The sequence below is a fragment of the Phyllostomus hastatus genome, unplaced genomic scaffold (assembly GCF_019186645.2).
Source record: "Phyllostomus hastatus isolate PE091 unplaced genomic scaffold, TTU_PhHast_1.1 phas_contig_81, whole genome shotgun sequence".
Lineage (NCBI taxonomy): Eukaryota > Metazoa > Chordata > Mammalia > Chiroptera > Phyllostomidae > Phyllostomus > Phyllostomus hastatus.
Genome location: NW_025333962.1, coordinates 493,624 through 512,750, shown reverse-complemented (window position 1 = coordinate 512,750; position 19,127 = coordinate 493,624). Strand labels below are relative to the sequence as shown.

The window sequence follows — 19,127 nt, the reverse complement described above, 5'->3', positions numbered from 1 at the left end:
CTTTTTTTAAAAGATTTTATTTGTTTTTAGAGAGGGGGGGAGGGAGGGGGAAAGAAACATTAATCAGCTGCCTGTCTCACGCCCCCAACCAGGGACCTAGCCTGCAACCTAGGCATGTGCCCTGACCAGGAATTGAACCAGTGGCCTTGAAGTTTGCAGGACAACACCTAACCTACTGAGCCACAACAGTCAGGGCTGTACTATGTTGTGTTTCTTTTTGGAATTTTTCGTTTAATATTTTTGTGCCACAGTTGACCACAGGTACTTGAGGCCACAGAAAGCAAAACCTCAAGTAAGGGGGTACTATTGTATTTCTTTAATAAAATAAAAACAAAATTCAAAATACTGCTACATTACCTTTAATTTGGGGAAGCATGGGAATGGGATTCAGGTAGGTATAAATTACTGTCACTGTCCTAGCTTTTGAAGTTGTGAGGTGTGGTGACAGATACATTATTAAATACAATGTAAAAGGGATATGCAGTCAAGAACCATATGACTTCACTCATGGAATATAAAACTGAGAGCAACAGCTCAGTTGGTTGGAGCATCGTCCTGTAAACCAAAAGATCATGGGTTCAGTTCACAGGCAGGGCACATGCCTGGGTTGCAAGCTCAGTCCCTGGATGGGGTGCATCTAAGACATAGTCAATGTTTCCCTCTCACATCTCCCTTTCTTTCCCTCTCTTCCCCTCTTAATTTCAGTAAGCATGTCCACAGATGAGGATAAATATATATATATACACACACACACACACACACACACACATTTATATATTTGAGTGTATGATGACAGAAGGAGACTTGACTTGAGTGGTGGACACAATTCAACATACAGATAATATAGAATTGCACACTTGAAATTTATATAATTTTATTAGCCAATGTCATCCCAATAAATTTAATTTTTAAAAAGTTAAAGGAGGGGATATGTGAAAAGACAAAGTATTTGCAAGCCATTAATATGCAAAGTATGTAAAGAACTCTTACAAGTCAACAGCTGAAAAACAAAACAAAACCCAACTAAAGGATGGGCAAAGGACTTGAATTGTTTCTCCAGAGAAGATATACAAATAACTAACAAGCACATTAAAAGATTTCAACAAAATCAGTCCTGGCTGGTATAGCTCAGTGGATTGAGCACAGGCTGTGAACCAAAGGGTCTCGGGTTCAATTCCCAGTCAGGGCACATGCCTGGGTTGCGGGCCAGGTCCCCAGTGGGGCCACGTGAGAGGCAACCACACACTGATGTTTCTCTCCCTCTCTTTCTCCCTCTTTTCCCCTCTCTCTATAAATAAAAAAAAATAAAGTACTGCTAAAAAGGGCATACAGTGGTAACCTGGGCTGAAACTAAAAATCTAGCAGCCATTTCTACTTCTACACAGGGGCCCTTCATTCAAACCACTTCAGGGAGAAGCCCACATTGAGTTGCCCTCTGAGCCAGCCCTTATAAAACAGTTCCTGGAATCCTACTCCAACCAATGGAACTGAGGCTTTCCTCATCCAATCTGAGCTGGGTAGCTGTATATCCCAATCAGCTTCTTCAGCAATCAGTCAGAGTGCCTCCATTTTGACCAATCAGGGCAGTGCCTTTTTGGACCAATTTGGTGATTTAGAGTCTTCATTTATATGAAGATGGACCAATCAGGGACCACAGGCAGGGACGTCCTCTGGCTTGGGGAGTGCACTTTCCCTTTCCATCGAAGACTGAGTTTCTCTGGCTGAGCAGAAACACTGAAAATGTTTTACCAGAGCAGATTAGTGTAGGCCAGAGCATATTGGCACAGAGTGGAGCAGGGAAGAGCTGTTTAGCTGGAGAGGGGTGAGGCTACCGGCTACCTGACCCCGGGGCTGCCTCACAGCTGTGCTGTACCACAACTGAGCTGTTTTACAACGAATAAAGTTTCCTTCTTCACCACACCCCAAACTGGGGATTCCAGTCGGCACTGAATTGGCCAACAGGTTGACAACGGAATTTTTAAAATGTGGTCAAATACAATGGAATTATTCAGTCTTAAAAAGGAAGGAAATTCTGATGCACGCTATGACACAGATAAGCTTTGAGGACATTGTACTAAATGAAATAAGCCGGAAACAAAAAGATAAACACTGTGTGATTCCATTTATATGAGGTGGGTACCAGGAGCTAGACAAAGGAGAAATGGAGAGTTACTTAATGGGCACAGAGCTTAAGTTTTGCAAGATGAAAAGAGTTCTGCAGATCGATCACATAACAATGTGCATATACTTAACATTCTTGAAATGTACGCTTAAAAATACTTAAGATGGTAATTTTTATGTTATACGTTTGTTTACTACAATTTTAAAAACAGGAAAAGTCAGTAAACTACAAATAGAGGAGAACTTACCCAACTTGATAAAGAACAATTTACCCAAAAACCTCTACAACTAGCATCATACCTAATGGTGAGAAACTCAAAGCTCTCCCACTAGACCCGGAGCAAGCAAGGGTGTCCCCTCTCATCACTCCTTTTGAACCCCTACTGGAAGGTCTAGCTAATGTAGTAAGACAGGAAAAGGAAAGGGATACAGATTGGGAAGGAAGAAGTAAAACTTTGTTCATATATGATATGATCATCTATGCAGAGAACTTTTTTAATCCACTAAAAAATCCCTGTGGAACTAAGCCATTATAGCAATGTTGCAAGACACAAGGTTACTATACAAAAGTCAATCACTTTCCTATGTACCAGCAAGTAAAAAGTGGAATTTGAAATTAAAAACACAATATCATTTATATTAGCCTCCCCGCAAATTAAACACTTTGGTATAAATCTAACAAAACACATACAAGTACTATATGAGGACAACTACAAACTCTGATGAAAGAAATCAAAGAAATCAAAGAACTAAAATGGAGAAATATTCCATGTTCATGGATAGGAAGAGTCAATACTGACAAGATGTTAATTTTTCCTAACTTGATCGACAGATATAATGCAATTCCAATCAAAATCCAAGAAACTTATTTTGTGGATATTAACAAACTGATCCTCAAGTTTATAAGGAGTGGCAAAGACCCAAAATAGATAACACATGTTAAAGAACAAGAACAAAGTTGGACTCACACTACCCAAGTTCAAGACTCACTATAAAGCTATAGTAATCAAGACAGCATGGTAGAGGCACATGCACAAAGGGATCAATGGAACAGAGCACCAAGAAACAGATCCACATCATTCCAGTCAACTGATCTTTGACAAAGGATCAAAGGCAACACAATGGGGGAAAATAATCTTTTCAACAAATAGTACTGGAACAACTGTACATCCACAAGCAAAAAAAAAAAAGTATCTAGATGCAGACCTTACACCCTTCACAAATTAACTCAAAATGGACCATAGACCTAAATGTAAAATGCAAAACTTTAAAACTCCAAAAAATTACAGAGGAAAAATCTAGATGGACTTGGGTCTGGCAATGACTTTTTAGATATAACACCAAAGGCATAATCCAAGAAAGAAAGAATTGATAAACTGAACTTAATTAAAATTAAAAATTTCTGCTCTGTGAAAGACATTATCCAGAGAGAAAGAAAGAAGACAGGTTCAGGCTGGAAAAATAAATTGCAAAAGACATCTGATAAGATATACAAAGAACTCATAAAACTCAACAATAAGAAAACAAACAACCCAATTAGAAAAGTGCCCTGTGCGCCCTGGCAGGTATGACTCAATGGACTGAGTGCTGGTCTGCAAACCAAAAGGTCACCAGTTCAATTCCCAGTCAGGGCACATGCCTAGGTTGAGAGCCAGGTCCCTGATTGGGGGCATGGGAGAGGCAACTGACTGACAATTGATTGATGTATCTCTCACACATCAATGCTTCTCTCCTTTTCTTTCTCCCTCCCTTCCCCTCCCTCTAAAAATAAATAAATGAAATCTTAAAACAAAAAGGAAAGAAAAGAGACCAAAGATCATTAAAGAAGATATGCAGATTGCAAATAAGCATATGAAAACACATGCCATCACACATCATATGCCATCAAGGAAATAAATGTAAATTAAAGCCACAGTGAGTCCTGGCCAGATAGCTTAGTGGGTTGGAGCATCCTCCCAATGTACTAAGGTTGCAGGTTCAACACCTGGTCTGGACACATGTAAGAGGCACCCAGTGAATGCATGGATGAGTGGAACAGCAAACCAATGTTTCTCTCAAATCAATAAATTAAAAAACAAAATTAAACTCAGTGAGATATCACTACACACCTATCAGAATGGCCCAAAATCTAGAATACGGACAATACCAAATGCTGGCAAGATTGTGGAACAGCAGGGACTGTCAGTCAAAATGCATAATGGCACAGCCTCTTTGGGAGCTAGTTTGGCAATTTCTTACAAAACTAAACTCATACTCATACCATACAATCTAGCAACTGTGCTCCTTGGTTCCTTGGTACTTACCCAAAGGAATAGAAAACTTATCTCCAGAAAAAATCCTGCATAAAACATTTGTGATGACTTTACTCATAATTTTCAAAACTTGGAAACCACCAAGATATCCAGTGGGTGAATGAATAAATAAACTGATACACCCAGAGAATGGAATGTTCTTATTCACTGAAAAAAAAAAAAAAAGAAAAGAAATGAACTATCTAGTCATGAAAAGACACAGAGGAAAGTGAAACGCGTATTACTTAGTGAAAGGAGCCAATCTGAAAAGCCTACCTAATGGAAGGTTTCAACTGTACGAAATTCTAGAAAAGGTAAAACTATGGATATAATAAAAAGATCCATGATTTACAGGAGTTGGGTAGAGCAAGAATTTTTAGGGCAGTGGGACTACTCTGTGTGATACTGTAGTGATACATATACATCACGTTGAAGCTGAAGAAGTCAGAGTTCATGCTGCCTGTCACTACCAGAAGCAATAAGTAGAAACAAGGATTGAATCCTTATGGGTGCTGTATTCAGATGGCCAGTAATTTGAGAAGACAGTATACACCCTCAAAAACCATCTTAAGACTTCCAGCCAAGATGGAGGCATAGGTAGATATGCTTTGCCTCCTCGCACAACCAAAAGAAGGACAACACAAATTTAAAAAAAAATAATAATAACCAGAACTGCCAGAAAATTGAATTGTACAGAAGTCTGACAACTAAGGAGTTAAAGAAGACACATTCATCCAGACCAGTAAGGGCGGAGGAGTCAGGCAGCTAGGGCAGAGAGGATGTGTGGCAAGGAGGCAGCTGGAGGCTTGGGTGGGTGAGGCAGCAGCTGGCGATCTCACATGTGCATGCAGATAACCAGGAAGAACAACTGGGGAGCAAGACAGACCATGCAATCCAGGGTTCCAGCCTGGAGAAATAAAGCCTCAAAACCTCTGATGGTAAAAACCTGTGGGGACTGCAGTTGGAGAAACTCCCAACTTCACAGGACAATTTGTTGGCAAGACTCACAGGGTCATAGAATATAACAAACCCACCCACCTTGGAATCAGCACCAGAAGGGTCCAATTTGCTTGTGGGTAGTGGGGGGCAGTGACTGAAAGCCTGCCAAGAGCCAAGCAAGCAGCACTGTTCCCTCTCTGACCCCTCTCCCACACATAGCACTACAACACAGCAACGTGGGTTGCCCCACCCTTGGGCAACCCACCATACCTAATTCACCATACCTAAGGCTCTGGCTCTTACATCGTAACAGCTGAGCCAAAACAAAAAAAAGTATGGCCCTAATGAAAGAAGAAATCAAAGCTCCAAAAATAGAACTAAGCGATGAAGAGATAGCCAACCTATCAGATGCACAGTTCAAAGCACTGGTGATCAGGATGCTCACAGAAATGGTTGAGTATGGTCTCAAAATGGAGGGAAAAGAGAAGGCTATGCAAAGAACCAACAGTGAAGGGAAGGAAACCAGGACTCAAATCAACAGTTTGGAGCAGAAGGAAGAAAGAAACATTCAACCAGAACGAAATGAAGAAACAAGAATTCAAAAAAAATGAGGACAGGCTTAGGAACCTCCAGGACAACTTTAAATATTCCAACATCTAAATCATAGGGGTGCCACAAGGAGAAGAGGAAGAGCAAGAAATGGAAAACTTATTGGAAAAAAATAATGAAGGAGAATTTCCCCAATCTGGCAAAATAAATAGACTTCCAGGAAGTTCAGAAAGCCTGGAGAGTCCAAAAGAAGTTGGACCCAAGGAAGCACACAACAAGGCATATTATAATTGCATTACCCAAGATTAAAGATAAGGAAAGAATCTTAAAAGCAGCAAGAGAAAAGGAGACAGTTACCTACAAAGGAGTTCCCATGAGACTATCAGCTGATTTGTCAGAAGAAACCTTGCAGGCAAGAAGGGGCTGGAAGGAAGTATTCCAAGTCATGAAAGGCAAGGACCTACATCCAACATTTCTCTGTCCAGCAAAGTTATCCCTTAGAATGGAAGGGCAGATAAAGTGCTTCCCAGATAAGGTCAAGTTAAAGGAGTTCATCATCACCAAGCCCTTATTTTATGAAATGTCAAAGGGATTTATCTAAGAAACAGAAGATAAAAAATGTATATAGTAAAATGACGGCAAACTCACAGTTATTAACCACACCAAAAACAAAAACAAAAACAAAAACAAGCTAAGCAAACAACTAGAACAGGAACAGAACCACAGAAATGGAGATCACATGGAGGGTTAGCAACAGAGGAGTGGGAGGAGGAGAGAGGGGGGAAAGATATAGAGAATAAGTAGCATAGATGGTAGGCAGAAAATAGATGGGGTGAAGGCAAGAATAGTATGGGAAATGTAGAAGCTAAAGAACTTATGACACATGGATATGAACTAAAGGGGGGAAATGTGGGTGGGAGAGGGTGTACAGGGTGGAGAGGAATGAATGGGGGGAAATGGGACAACTGTAATAGCATAATCAATAAAATCTATTTTTATAAAAAGCCTATTGAGAGAGAGGCTCAAGACCTTTCTCCTCTGAGACTGGTCAGCCTTTTCTCCCCCAGCAGGTCATGTCTTGGTAGACTTATTCTCATCTGAGGTGGCAGGGAGAGCTCTGCTGGACAAAGCTTCCCCACATCAGATAAGACTTGAAGTCATGCTGTGATTTTCCTAGTACTTCTTTATCTGTCAATCAACAATTCTCTATCTGCATTCCCTCCCGGGGAACACAATGGCTCACATACCATCTCCATCTCTAACAGACCCCCTTAGGGCACAAAGGTTGAATTGCTTGTCGACCTCCAGGAGTCAGGTGGTCATGAATTCCAGTTCCTAGAATAAGTTTTCCATATGTATAAATCACTTAAGCCTATCAATGATAGCTAAGGCTAAAATTTTTTAACACTTGACTTCCCCTATCAATGTTACATTTGTGCAAACCCACAGGATGTCCAACAACAAGAGTGAGCCAGTGAAATCTATGGACTCTGGGTGACTGATGTGTCTGTGTAGGTTCATCAATTGCTCGGAGGCTGTGCACACAGGTGGGGCTGGGGAAACACAGGGACTCTGTACGTTCTACTAAATTTGCTGTGAACCTAAAATTGCTCTAGAAAATAAAATCTATTTAACATTTTAAAAAGAGAGCTTCTCTAGTAATCAAGAAAATGCCCACTGATATAGTCACAAAATTTATATTCTAACCATGAGATTGGGAAAAAATTTAATAATTTAATAATTTAAATAATAATTTAAAATTTAATAATTTAAAAAGTCTAATAATATCAAAAGTTAATGAGATTGTGGGGAAAATGGTATTCTCCTGGGGGCATAGATACAAGTTGTTTTGGAAGACACTAGACACTAAGGGAAAAAAAGGAAAAAACATGCTGACCCCACACACCAGCACAGCCTGAGGATGCAGAGGCATGATTTAATGGCAAAAAAGGGTAAATTAGCCAAATTAGCCAAAAAATCAATAATATGGAAATGTGCTAATAAAATGCACATGTTTCAATACTACATATACTATGAATAAGTCATATTATCAACATGAATAGATAACAAAAACATTGTTGAGTAAAAAATTTTTTAATGAGATGGAAAGAATGAGGGAATATACCAATCCTTAAAGGACAAAACCTAGAGGATTTAACGATCAAGTTTTATCAGCATCTCAAGTAGTGGATAATTCCCATCTTATTCAGGTTGACTCCAAGAATAGAAAAAAAAAAGGGGTGGGGAACAAGAGAGGGAGAACACACAACTTCTTTGAAGAGGATAGATAGTATATAACCTACAAACCAAAACCAGATAGGGCTACAACATGGATGAGCCTGGAAAGAAGCCAGACACACACAAGGCCACACAGTGTAGGACTCTGTTTATAGGAAATGTCCGGAACAGGAAAGTCCACAGGCAGGAACCTAGTTAAGGGCTACCAGGGCTGGAGGAGGTGGAGGCCGGTAATGAGAACAATGCTTAATGAGTCCGGGGGGTTTCCTTTAGGGGTGAGGAAATGTTTTGGAATGAGAATGCGGTGGTAGTCGCATAGCACTGTGAATGTACTAAATGGCACTGAATTGTTCCCTTTCAAATGGTTCATTTCATTATGTAAATTTCACCTCAATGAAAACAAAACCTGTTAATAAACATGGAGCTAGATAGGAAAATGCAGACCAATTTGCAAAAATTTCCATAGAAGCAAAAGTCCCAAATCTTGCAACATGCAGGGATTCTGTCATGACCAAGCATGACTTGGCCAGAAAAGCACAGAGGAATCAACCTCAGAAAATCAGGGCAATTTATGACTGTGTGCTGATGGGTTTGCTGCTGACACAGGCACTTGTTCTTACTGCAATAGCATGTGTGTGTTTTACGCAGTCAGACCTGGGAGGGGCTCATATACACACAGCAGGTGCAGCCACTGAGAACCCTGGCAGTATGCAAGCAGAGCATTCACCACGCAGGAAGGAGCTCTGGAAAACACTAGCACATTTCTCACACGTGTAAAGAAATGAAGACAGGAATAGAAATTCACCTTTACAAACAGATTCAGCCCAGAACAATACACATGCCATAGTCGCCCATTTAAAATGTACAAGTCAATGGTTTTTAGTATATTCACAGATAAGTACAACGGTCACCATGATCAACATTAGAGCATTTCCATCACCACAGAGAGAAACCCACTATACCCTTTAGCTATTACCTTGTATCCTGCTACTTCCCCAGGACCTAAGCAACCACTAATCTTTTTCTCTCCATAAATGTACATTCTGGACATTTTGTACACATGAAATCATATAGTACTGATCTTTGCTTCTTTCATTTAGCATAATGTTTTCAAGTCTCGCCCACATTATAGCAGGTGTCAGATCATCTCTCCTTTTTGTGGCTGATTAATATTTTAGTGTATGGATGGACCATATTTTGTGTATTCGATCATCCCATTGAGGGACCTTCAGGTTGGTTCTACCCTTTGGCCGTTACAATTGTGCTGCCCTGACATTTGTATGCAACAAATATATATTTTGTAAGATTTTATTTCTGTATTTTTAGAGAGAGGGGAAGGGAGGGAGGAAGAGAGAGAAATATCAATGTGCAAGAGAAACATTGATTGGTTGGTTACCTTTCACATGCCCCCAACTGGAGACCTGGCCTGCAACCCAGGTGTGTTGTGCCCTGACTGGGAATCAAACCAGGGACCTTTCAGTTTGTGGGATGACGACCAACCCACTAAGCCACACCAGCCTGGGCACAACAAATACATTTTGAAGAAATAAAGAATCTTTCATAGCCTAAAGAACTGCATAAAAGTGGAAATTCCTTACTGTGGCAAAACAGAAAGAAAGTATAAGAAAGTCCCTTTTTTCCAAGTTTTTAAAAATTTATATGCTGCTTTATTTCTGTAAGGATACACTGAAACGTCAGATGATACTAGCTAATGACAAAACATAGAAATGGGGCATTGACTTCTCTAACCCTGGCCACGAGACTGTTAATATGTATTGTCATTACAAATTCACTTTAAGATTGTTTCATACCATATAAATAAGAAAGGGGCTAGAAATCAGTAAGTGATCCTGCCTCTCAGTAAGTACTACCTGGACATCTGTTTGTGAGGATGATAACCACCCCGTTCCCCCAGGTGCAGCTAAACTCTTGAGGACCAGTCCTAGCAACCATAAGAGAAGGGGTGCTGGTGGGCCTCTTTAACACAGGGACAAAGAGCAGACAACTATAACAGGAGTGTCCAACCCATGGCCTGCAGGCCACATGCAGCCCAGGATGGCTGTGAATACGTGCCAACACAAAATCATAAATTTACTTAAAACATTATGAGTATTTCTTTTTGTGATTACGTGTCACAATGCCATGGAAAATAAAAATAAGTATGCTCACGGTATTTGTACACGTGTGGCTTCAGTTTTACAGTAGTGTGCGGCTTCCAGTGTGTTATCATCCAAGTGCAGGCAGTAGAACTGACACCATCAGACACTACATGTGCTCGTGGTGACTTAGCGAGGCAGCAATTATCAATATTTCAACCTGCCATTGCAACATTAGGCATTTAATGTTATTTAGAAGTCAGGTAAGCATTCTTATTTGATTATTAAAGGTATTTCCACACCTCAGCAGCACCTCACACATTGTCCACCACACCTTACTATCAGTGGTTGCCTCACCCTGCATCGGGAGCCAAGAGGGCTGTGGAACGGCCCAAACCTTGTGATTTTCCTGTCAATTAATTTTCATAATAAAAGTTAATAAAGCCCCTTACCTATTATTGTTTTTTTTTTAATTCTAGCATGGTTTCTACAGTATCTCAAAAGAAAAAAAGAACTCCGAAAAGGAAAAATTACAGATGAAGGAAGATTGTTCAATGAAAAGTGGACAGATGAGCACTTTTTTGTCAAGGCAAATAGTAAAGAGGTCTGCTTAATTTGTAGGGAATTTGTGCAAGTTTTCAAAGACCATGATTTGAAAAGTATTATATGCAAAATTGTGCTGCCAAATTCACTGTGTATGAAGGATCGTGTCATAAGGACAAAATAGCAGAACTGAAAAAAGTCTGTCTTCTCAACAAAAATTTTTTCAAAAAGTTACAGCTCAGGTGGATTCCACTGTAAAAGCTAGTTATATGGTAGCATATTTAATAGCAAAAAACCCCCAAACCATTTACTGATGGTGAGTCTATTAAGCAATGTATAGAAAGTGTGGCAGATATCATTTGCTCTGAGAAGAAGGGGGATATTTCTAAAGTCAGTTTGTCTCACAAGACTATTGCCAGGTGAATTGAAGAAAATGGAAAATCTATCGAAAGAAGTTTGGAGAGTAAAGCTGCTGATTTTAAATTTTATGCTTTGGTGATGGTTGATAGCACTGATGCTACAGATACAGCTCAACTTGACATTTTTATTAGAAGTACTGATGATGACTATAATGTCACTGAAGAAATGGCTTCTTTAGTGCCATTAAAAGACACAACTGAATCAAGAGATTTATATGAAGCAGTAAGAAATATACTGAAGCAATTTTCTGTGTCCATTGTCAGCATACCTGGTACAGTTACTGATGGTACCCAGCGATGGTAGGGAAAAGAGAGAGACTTGTAAAAGTAACAGAAGACGGTGCAATTGCCACCCAAAACTCATGTTTGATGAAGTATCATTGCATAGTATACCAAGAGAATTTATGCACAAAATCTTTAAAATGGATAATATCATGCAAATCATCATCAAGACTGTGCATTTCATAAGAGCCAGGGAATTGAATCATCACGAGTTCCAGGAATTCCTTAAAAATATTGATGCTAACTATGGCATCATCATTTGTTTTTCAGAAGATGGCTAAGTCAAGGCCAAATGTTGAAAAGATTCTATGATTTGCGGCATGTTATCAAGTCGCTTATGGTATCAAAAAACAAATTTGTGCTGGAATTGACAATGAAAACTGGCTCATAGATTTAGCATTTTAGTGGATTTAACTGCTCATTTAAATGAGTTAAACATGCATCTTCATGGTGAAAACCAACCTATCAATACCATGTTCCAAATGATACTGAAAGTATGGCAAGCTCAAATTAAGGCAAACAATTCTGTTCATTTGGACACATTGGCTAAACACAGTCCTGTGAACAGTGAAAAATACGCAGCCTGCTTTTTGATTTGATACAAGAATTTGAAAAGATTTCAAGATTTCCAGGAAAATAATCAGTATTTTGCTACATTTGCAACTCCATTTTCAGTCGACATAAATATGTTACCTGCTAATTTTCAAATGGAATGCACAGAGCTGCAATCTGACATTCAACTTCAAGAAAAATTTTATCATTCCTCTTTACTGGACTTTATAGGTCCTGTCTTCCCAGAGACAAATCTCCCTTGCTTCACAACCATGCCTTATTCATGTCATCGCTATTGGGTGGCACCTACATTTGTGAGCAACTATTTTCAAGAATAAAACACGTTAAGAGTAAAATTAGAACCAAAATATCCGGTGAGTGAGCACCTTGAGAACTCACTGAGAACTGCGACTACTTCTATTAAACCAAATACTGATGCGCTATTTTCTCAAATACAATGTCAAATATCCCACTAGTTTGATGTTGCTTTACGTTTATAATTTTTTTTAAATTTTTAAAAAATCAGTGACATTTTATTTCTTAGATATGTATATTTTCTATGTTAGTGATCAAAAAGTTGGGACCTGCTCAACAATTTTAAAAGATTATCAAAAGGGCTGCTGCATAATTACGGTTATTATGTGAGGATTTTATTGCTTATCTGTGGTGGTAGATATCACAAAAATTATGCAGACCTTTTTTGGTTCATTAGTATTTGTTAGTATTTATGTATTTAACGTGTAGCCCAAGACAACTGTTCTTCTTCCAGTGTGGCTCAGAAATGCCAAAAGGTTGGATACTCCTGAACTACAATGTTTGTTATAAGGGATTCAACAGGCCACATCTATGCTATTCACAGCCCTGGTGCCTGCTCAGCTATCTCTCCAGAGTTCTATGGTTACTTCTGTGGGATGATGTCAGAACTGGAGGAACCTGTGAGGGGTCTAAAATATTGCCATGCAAGTCTCCACTCATAAACTATGTTGCTATTGATTAAAACAAAATATTGGTAATTAAAAAAAACGACAGCTGGGCTAGTTTTGTTAAGCTTCCAGAAGCATTCACGGTGACAATATTCATCTGAAACACACTCATTCTCTCAGATCTGCCTGAACTTTCCAAGTCACCTGCGTGTTTTGAGCTTGAAAGTAAGGAGATTCAGAAAACACAGCTAAATTCAAATGTTAATTTTCTAGAAATTCGCATTAGTTGATTGAAAGTGCCAAAGAACAGAAGGGAGGTTTTCATGAGGGAAGTTAGACCATGCATTTTGGTGGGTTCTCCTGTGCACAGAACAGGGTGAGCAGCAAGTTGGAGCAGCCCTGCAACTCTGTGTTGGGTGATGACAATGGGGCCCAGCTAAGTCCCAAAGGGCATTTCAGTGGGTGCTCTATCTCTTAGGCTTCTTGCTTACATCACTAAGCAGCTAAAAGTAAATGGTTAGTACTTTTCTGCTTTGTGGTAAACATGCAGTAAAGTCAATCTATCTAAATGTTCACTTTTTAACTGCAATCATCACAAAATTCACTTTGCTGTGAAGTTGCTTTTTGCTAAATCCTAGTATGATCTCTGTGTACCCATATTTGAGTAATACTGTAAAATGGCAGAAAAGACAGAAGGGCTGTGGCTGGGTAGCTCAGTTGGTTAGAGCGTCGTCCTGATATGCTGTTAGGGGTTCCATCCCTGGATGGGGTACATTTGGGAGGCAACTGATCAATGTTTCTCTCTCACATTAATGTTTCTCTCTCCCTTTCTCTCCCACACTCTCTAAAATCAATATATATATTCTCAGGTGAGGATCAAAAAAAAAAAAAAAGACAGAAGGAAAAACTTTGAAGAGGTGAAAGGCCACTCTTTCCCTAAGGTTGGTGCAGGGCAGAGGGCGAGGGCACGAAGAACAAGACTCAATCCCATTTTACAGAACAGGAACCCTGTCATTTTACAGCTTTCTGGCTAGTCAGGGCAATAGACTCAGGCCTGATGGAAAACAAAGCACTTCTTGGCAGGTACACAGAGCATTTTTTGCAGTGGAAGCAGTAGCTGTGCCAGGATTGTCCTTCATGGGCCACCACACTGGAGCCTTTGCCAACCAGTGATGGGGTTCTTGTACCCAGCACACTGCTTGGTCATAGAGTCTTGTAGCCATCCACACAGTAACACTGGTCTTCCACAGAAGTGACACCTGCCCAACAGCTTCTCAGAGCAGGTGGCACACGCAAAGCACTCAATGTGCCAGGGCTGATCCCAGTGATCATGATTCTCCCTAATGTGTTAACCTTTCACCCAATGCTTGCATTTCACCCAATGCTTGGCAAATCTGGCCTCATGGCAAGTTACACAGAGGAAGTCCTCCCCTTTAGGAAAAAAGCTTCCAGTCTGGGTGACTTGCCTGCAATTGCTGAAGGTGAAGGTGTCTTTGTGCCAGATGGCCTCCCTTGTACTACGTCTGATCTCCTGCCACAACCACTTGAAGCAGCCTTTGCACTCCAGGGAGTCCTCCCACATGGCACACTTGTTGCCCAGGATCTTGCTGGACTGAGACACAAAGGTCTCGTGGGGCAAGGAGTGCAGGCACTTAGCACAGCAGGAGCAGATGTCATACCAGTAGCAGTTCCTACAGTGCACCTGCTTGTAGTCAGCACCAAAGGGCTCATGGCATCCACACAGGTGTTGGTGCAGAACTTGTCAAAGCATTAGAGGCACCAGCAGTGCCCATCCTTCTCCTCTCCTCTTCCCCTGCAGGCTGTCTCTGTGGTGGTGGCTGTCAAACATCTCAGCCATGGGGCCCACCTTGTACCTGGAAGAGTCTCACGCTGGATGTGTGGACAATGGGATGTGTTGGCAAGGGTTGGATATAGCTGTCAGCAACTTCAGTGTGCTGCCTGGGGACACTGGCAGTGCAGAGGTATGGGCAGCAGCTGCTGCCTGCACTGACATCAAGGCATGATGGTGGCAGACTGCCCAGGTATATTTTTTTTTTCCACAGAGGAAGAATGAACCAGTTCCCAGTTCTGTAAGAATATAAACTAGCATATTGTTTCAGAATAAACTGCACCTATGCACTGCTGCTATTAAACCAAGTTAGCATAAAACAAAGTCTTATTTAAGCCAGAAGCTTTCAATTCAATAAATCACTTTTTTTTTCCCCGCAGGCATGTGCCCTGACCAAAATCCAGCTGGCAACCTTTCAGTTTGCAGGAGGACACCCAACCAACTGAGCCACACCAGCCAGGTCTCGATAAATTGCTTCTTTAAAAAGGGATTTTCTTAAAAAAAAAAAAAAAAGATGGGAGGATTTTCTTATTGTAGAAAGACACTTTAAAACCTAAGACAGTGCATGGCCATCTTTGCTCAAAACCTAAAGGTACCCAGCTTCCTATGTACCCTGTGTCTACCCCCATCTCTGACATCAGATCTCACAGCCACCCCCGCCCCACTCCATCCAGACTTCCTAGTTCTGGATCATATTTCTGCCTCAGGCCCTTAGTAGTTGCTGTTCCCTCCTCCCAGAATGTTTTTTCACCTGCATACCTGTACAGCTCACCCACCTCCCTTCCTTCAGGTCTCTACCCAAATGACTCCCTATCTTAAGGGTTCTTTTGACTACTTAATATAAAGAGTGACCCATCTTTGACGCAACCCAGCATGTTCTTCCCTCCTACCCTGCTCTCAGTCCCCCAAATTTAGCACCACCTGACTGGTTATTAGCCAGGTGTTTGTCCCCTCACCCCTCCACATCATGGGGGGAGAGCCTCTGCTTTCTTCAAGGCACCCATCTCCAGCACATACAGCTTCATGTTTGTTCTCCTGCACAAATTAACCTACAAGTGCACTGCAATTCCAAAGGCCCAGCCTGATCTTCTGTGAAATGTAACAAACCCATGAAAAGATTCCTGTACTTCTATAGGTGGGGGATGCACATTATGAATGTGCTAAATACCACTAAACTGCCATTTTTAAGTAGTTGATTTTCTGTTATGTGAATTTCATTTAACAAAGATACAGTGTAATATTATTGAACACTTATTAGAATAACTAAAATTACAAAGACTGTCCTGACCAGTGTAGCTCAGTTGGTTGGGCTCCATCCCACAAACTAAAAGGTCACTGGTTTGATTCCTGGTCAGGGCACATGCCTGGGTTACAGATTCAGTCCTTAGTTGGGGCATACACAGGAGAACACGTGGATGTTTCTCTCCCTTCTCCCTCCCTTCCCCTCTCTCGAAAACTAAATAAATAAATAAATAATCTTAAATTAAAAACAAAATCATAAAGTCTGACCCCAGCAGGTGATGGCCGGCTGTGCAAGAATGAGAACATACCAAATGCTGGGAGAGGGCAAGAGCACAGCCGCTTTGGAAAGCATTCCGAAAGTTCTTTAAAATTAAGTATACACCTCCTATATGAGGCAACCATTGCACCCCTGGGAAGTCACCCAAAAGAAATAAAAGTGTATGAACAGACTCACACATAAATGTTCACAGCAGCTCTATCTGTGATAACCAAAAACTGGGAACAACCCAAACATCCATCAACAGACAAACTGGGTAAATGGACTGTGGGCTAGCTTGTACAAGGGATTACAGCTCAGCAATGAAAATGCATCACCTTTCAAGGTAGGCAACACTATGGATATGTCTTAAAATAATTGTGTTGGGTAAAAACCACCAGACAAAAAAGGGTATATATTACATGATTCTAGAAATGCAGTAAGTCTGTAGTATCAGATACCAATCAGTGGTTACCTGGGTAAGAGGGAAAAGGGTTATAAAATGGGGAATGAGGAAACTCTGGGGGAAAACCTTGGAAACGTGAGCTCAGTGACAGACGCCAGACACAAGGCTACATAGTACTCGACTCCACTTCTGTGAACTGTCCAGAACTGGCAACTCCACAGAGACGAGATATGGATTAGTGCTTGTGGGGCAGGGGAGGGAGAAGGCAGTGACTGCTGATGTGGACAGGGTTTCCTTTTGGGGAGAAGAAGATGCCTTGGAACTAGATGGAGGTGGGGGTTGTACACACTGAGCATGTTCTAAATGCCAGTGAACTGTACACTTTAAAATGGTTAATGTTGTTATGTGAATTTTCCTTGATAAAAAAGTGAAAGAATGGTGACTTGGACAGGATAAACACATACACCGCCCCCTCCCCCCGCCCACCATCTTTAACACTACAGTCCCTGGCTAATCCCACCGCAGCCCCTCCGGGCCAGCTTCTCTGACCCACCAGGATTTCACCAGATCATGGCACCTGCACCTGCCCTGTCTATATCCTCCTCTGAGTGAGCCCCCAAACAAGTCTCCCTTTTACACCTGGACCCTCCCTGAAGGTTCCTGGAGGTGACTCACTGGGCTTGCTGCACAGGACAGAATGGGTGGCTGATGGAATGAGCCCTGCTTGAGGGAACAAAGAGCTGACACCCAGTGTCTACACTGTGGGCAGACTCTGTGACTGCACTGGCGTGCAGATGACAAAGCTATAACTGAGAAAGTAAAGCTACCTGCCAACAGTTCATCAGCTAGCTCGGTGGAGTGGGAGCCCCCACCCTGGGTCCACCCCTTTGTGGCAGCTGGTCTGCAAGGAGGGCCCCACACACTGGGCCCCCCATTATTCATACCTCCCGCCCCTGCACACATGTCCAGGCTAACCTGGGACTCCACCACACCAACAGAATGCAGAAGTAATGCTGGCCCAGTTCCTGGAGGGCCTGAGCTTTAGAAGGTCTAGCAGCTTCAGCTCTGCCCTTAGGGGATCCTTGAGTTACAATGGAAGAAAAGTGGCCATTCCATTCAGGTGGCCTCATAGAAAGGCTCTCTGGAGAGGCCACATGGAAAGGGGTAAGGCCATCATCCCAGTTGTGCCCTGAAGGCACAGACATGACAGAGACATTCTGGATGATGATGTCAGCTAGCCCAGCCCCCAGAGGACAGCAGCCACCATCAGGTGGAACAAAAGAGCCAGTAGCCACACAAGCATAAGAACAGACACACAGATCAATGGAACAGAATAGAGAGCCCAGAAATACACCCAAACCTCTGTGGTCAATTGACTGAAGATACCAATAAGTGGTGTTGGAAAAACGACAGATAATATGCAAAAAAATTGAAACTAGACCATTTTCTTACACCATATACAAGAATAAACTCAAAATGGATTAAAGACTTAAATATAAGACTTGAAATCATAAAACTCCTAAAATAGTAAACTCTCTGACACCGCTCTTAGTATATTTTGGGGGGCGGGGTATGTCTCCTCTGGCAATGAAAATAAAAGAAAAAAAAATAAACAAATGGGACTAACACCAAACTAAAACATTTCTGCACAGCAAGGAAACCATCAACAAAATGAAAGTCAGTATACTGAATGAGAGAAGATATTCACCTTAACCCAATAAAGGGTTAATGTCCAAAATATATAAAAAACTCATATAACCTAACATCAAAAAATCAAGCAATCTGATTTAAAAATAGGCCCTGGCTAGTATGGCTCAGTGGATTGAGCGTGGGCCTATGAACCAAGGGGTTGTCAGTTCAATTCCCAGTCAGGGCACATGCCTGGGTTGTGGGCCAGATCTCCAGTGGCAGGTGTGAGGGAGGCAAGCACATGTTGATGTTTCTCGCCCTCTCTTTCTCCTCCCTCCCCCTCTCTAATAAATAAATAAATAAAGGGCAGAGGACCTGAATAGTATTTCTCCAAGGAAAACATACAGATGGCCAATAGACATATGAAAAGATGCTCCATTAATCATCAGGAAAACACAAATTAAAACCACAATGAGATATCACCTCACACCTGTTGGAATGGCTATTATCAGTAAATCAACAAACGACAAGTGCTGGCAAGGTTGTGGGGAAAAGGGAACCCTAGTGCAGCATCAGTGGGAATGCAGACTGGTGCAACCACTGTGGAAAACACTGTGGAGGGTCCTCAAAAAATAAAAAATAGATCTGCCTTATGATTCAGCAATTCCACTTCTGGTTATTTATCTGGGGAAAACAAAAACACCAATTTAAAAAGATACATGCACTATGTTCACTGCAGCATTGTATACAACAGCCAAGATATGGAAATAACCCAGGTGCCCATCGACAGAC

At 41.3% G+C, this 19,127-nt stretch overlaps 1 pseudogene; it reads right to left on the bottom strand.

Moving 5' to 3' along the window:
* Positions 1 to 13,983: 13,983 nt before the first annotated feature.
* Positions 13,984 to 14,845, bottom strand: LOC123826579 (annotated as a pseudogene).
* Positions 14,846 to 19,127: the final 4,282 nt, after the last annotated feature.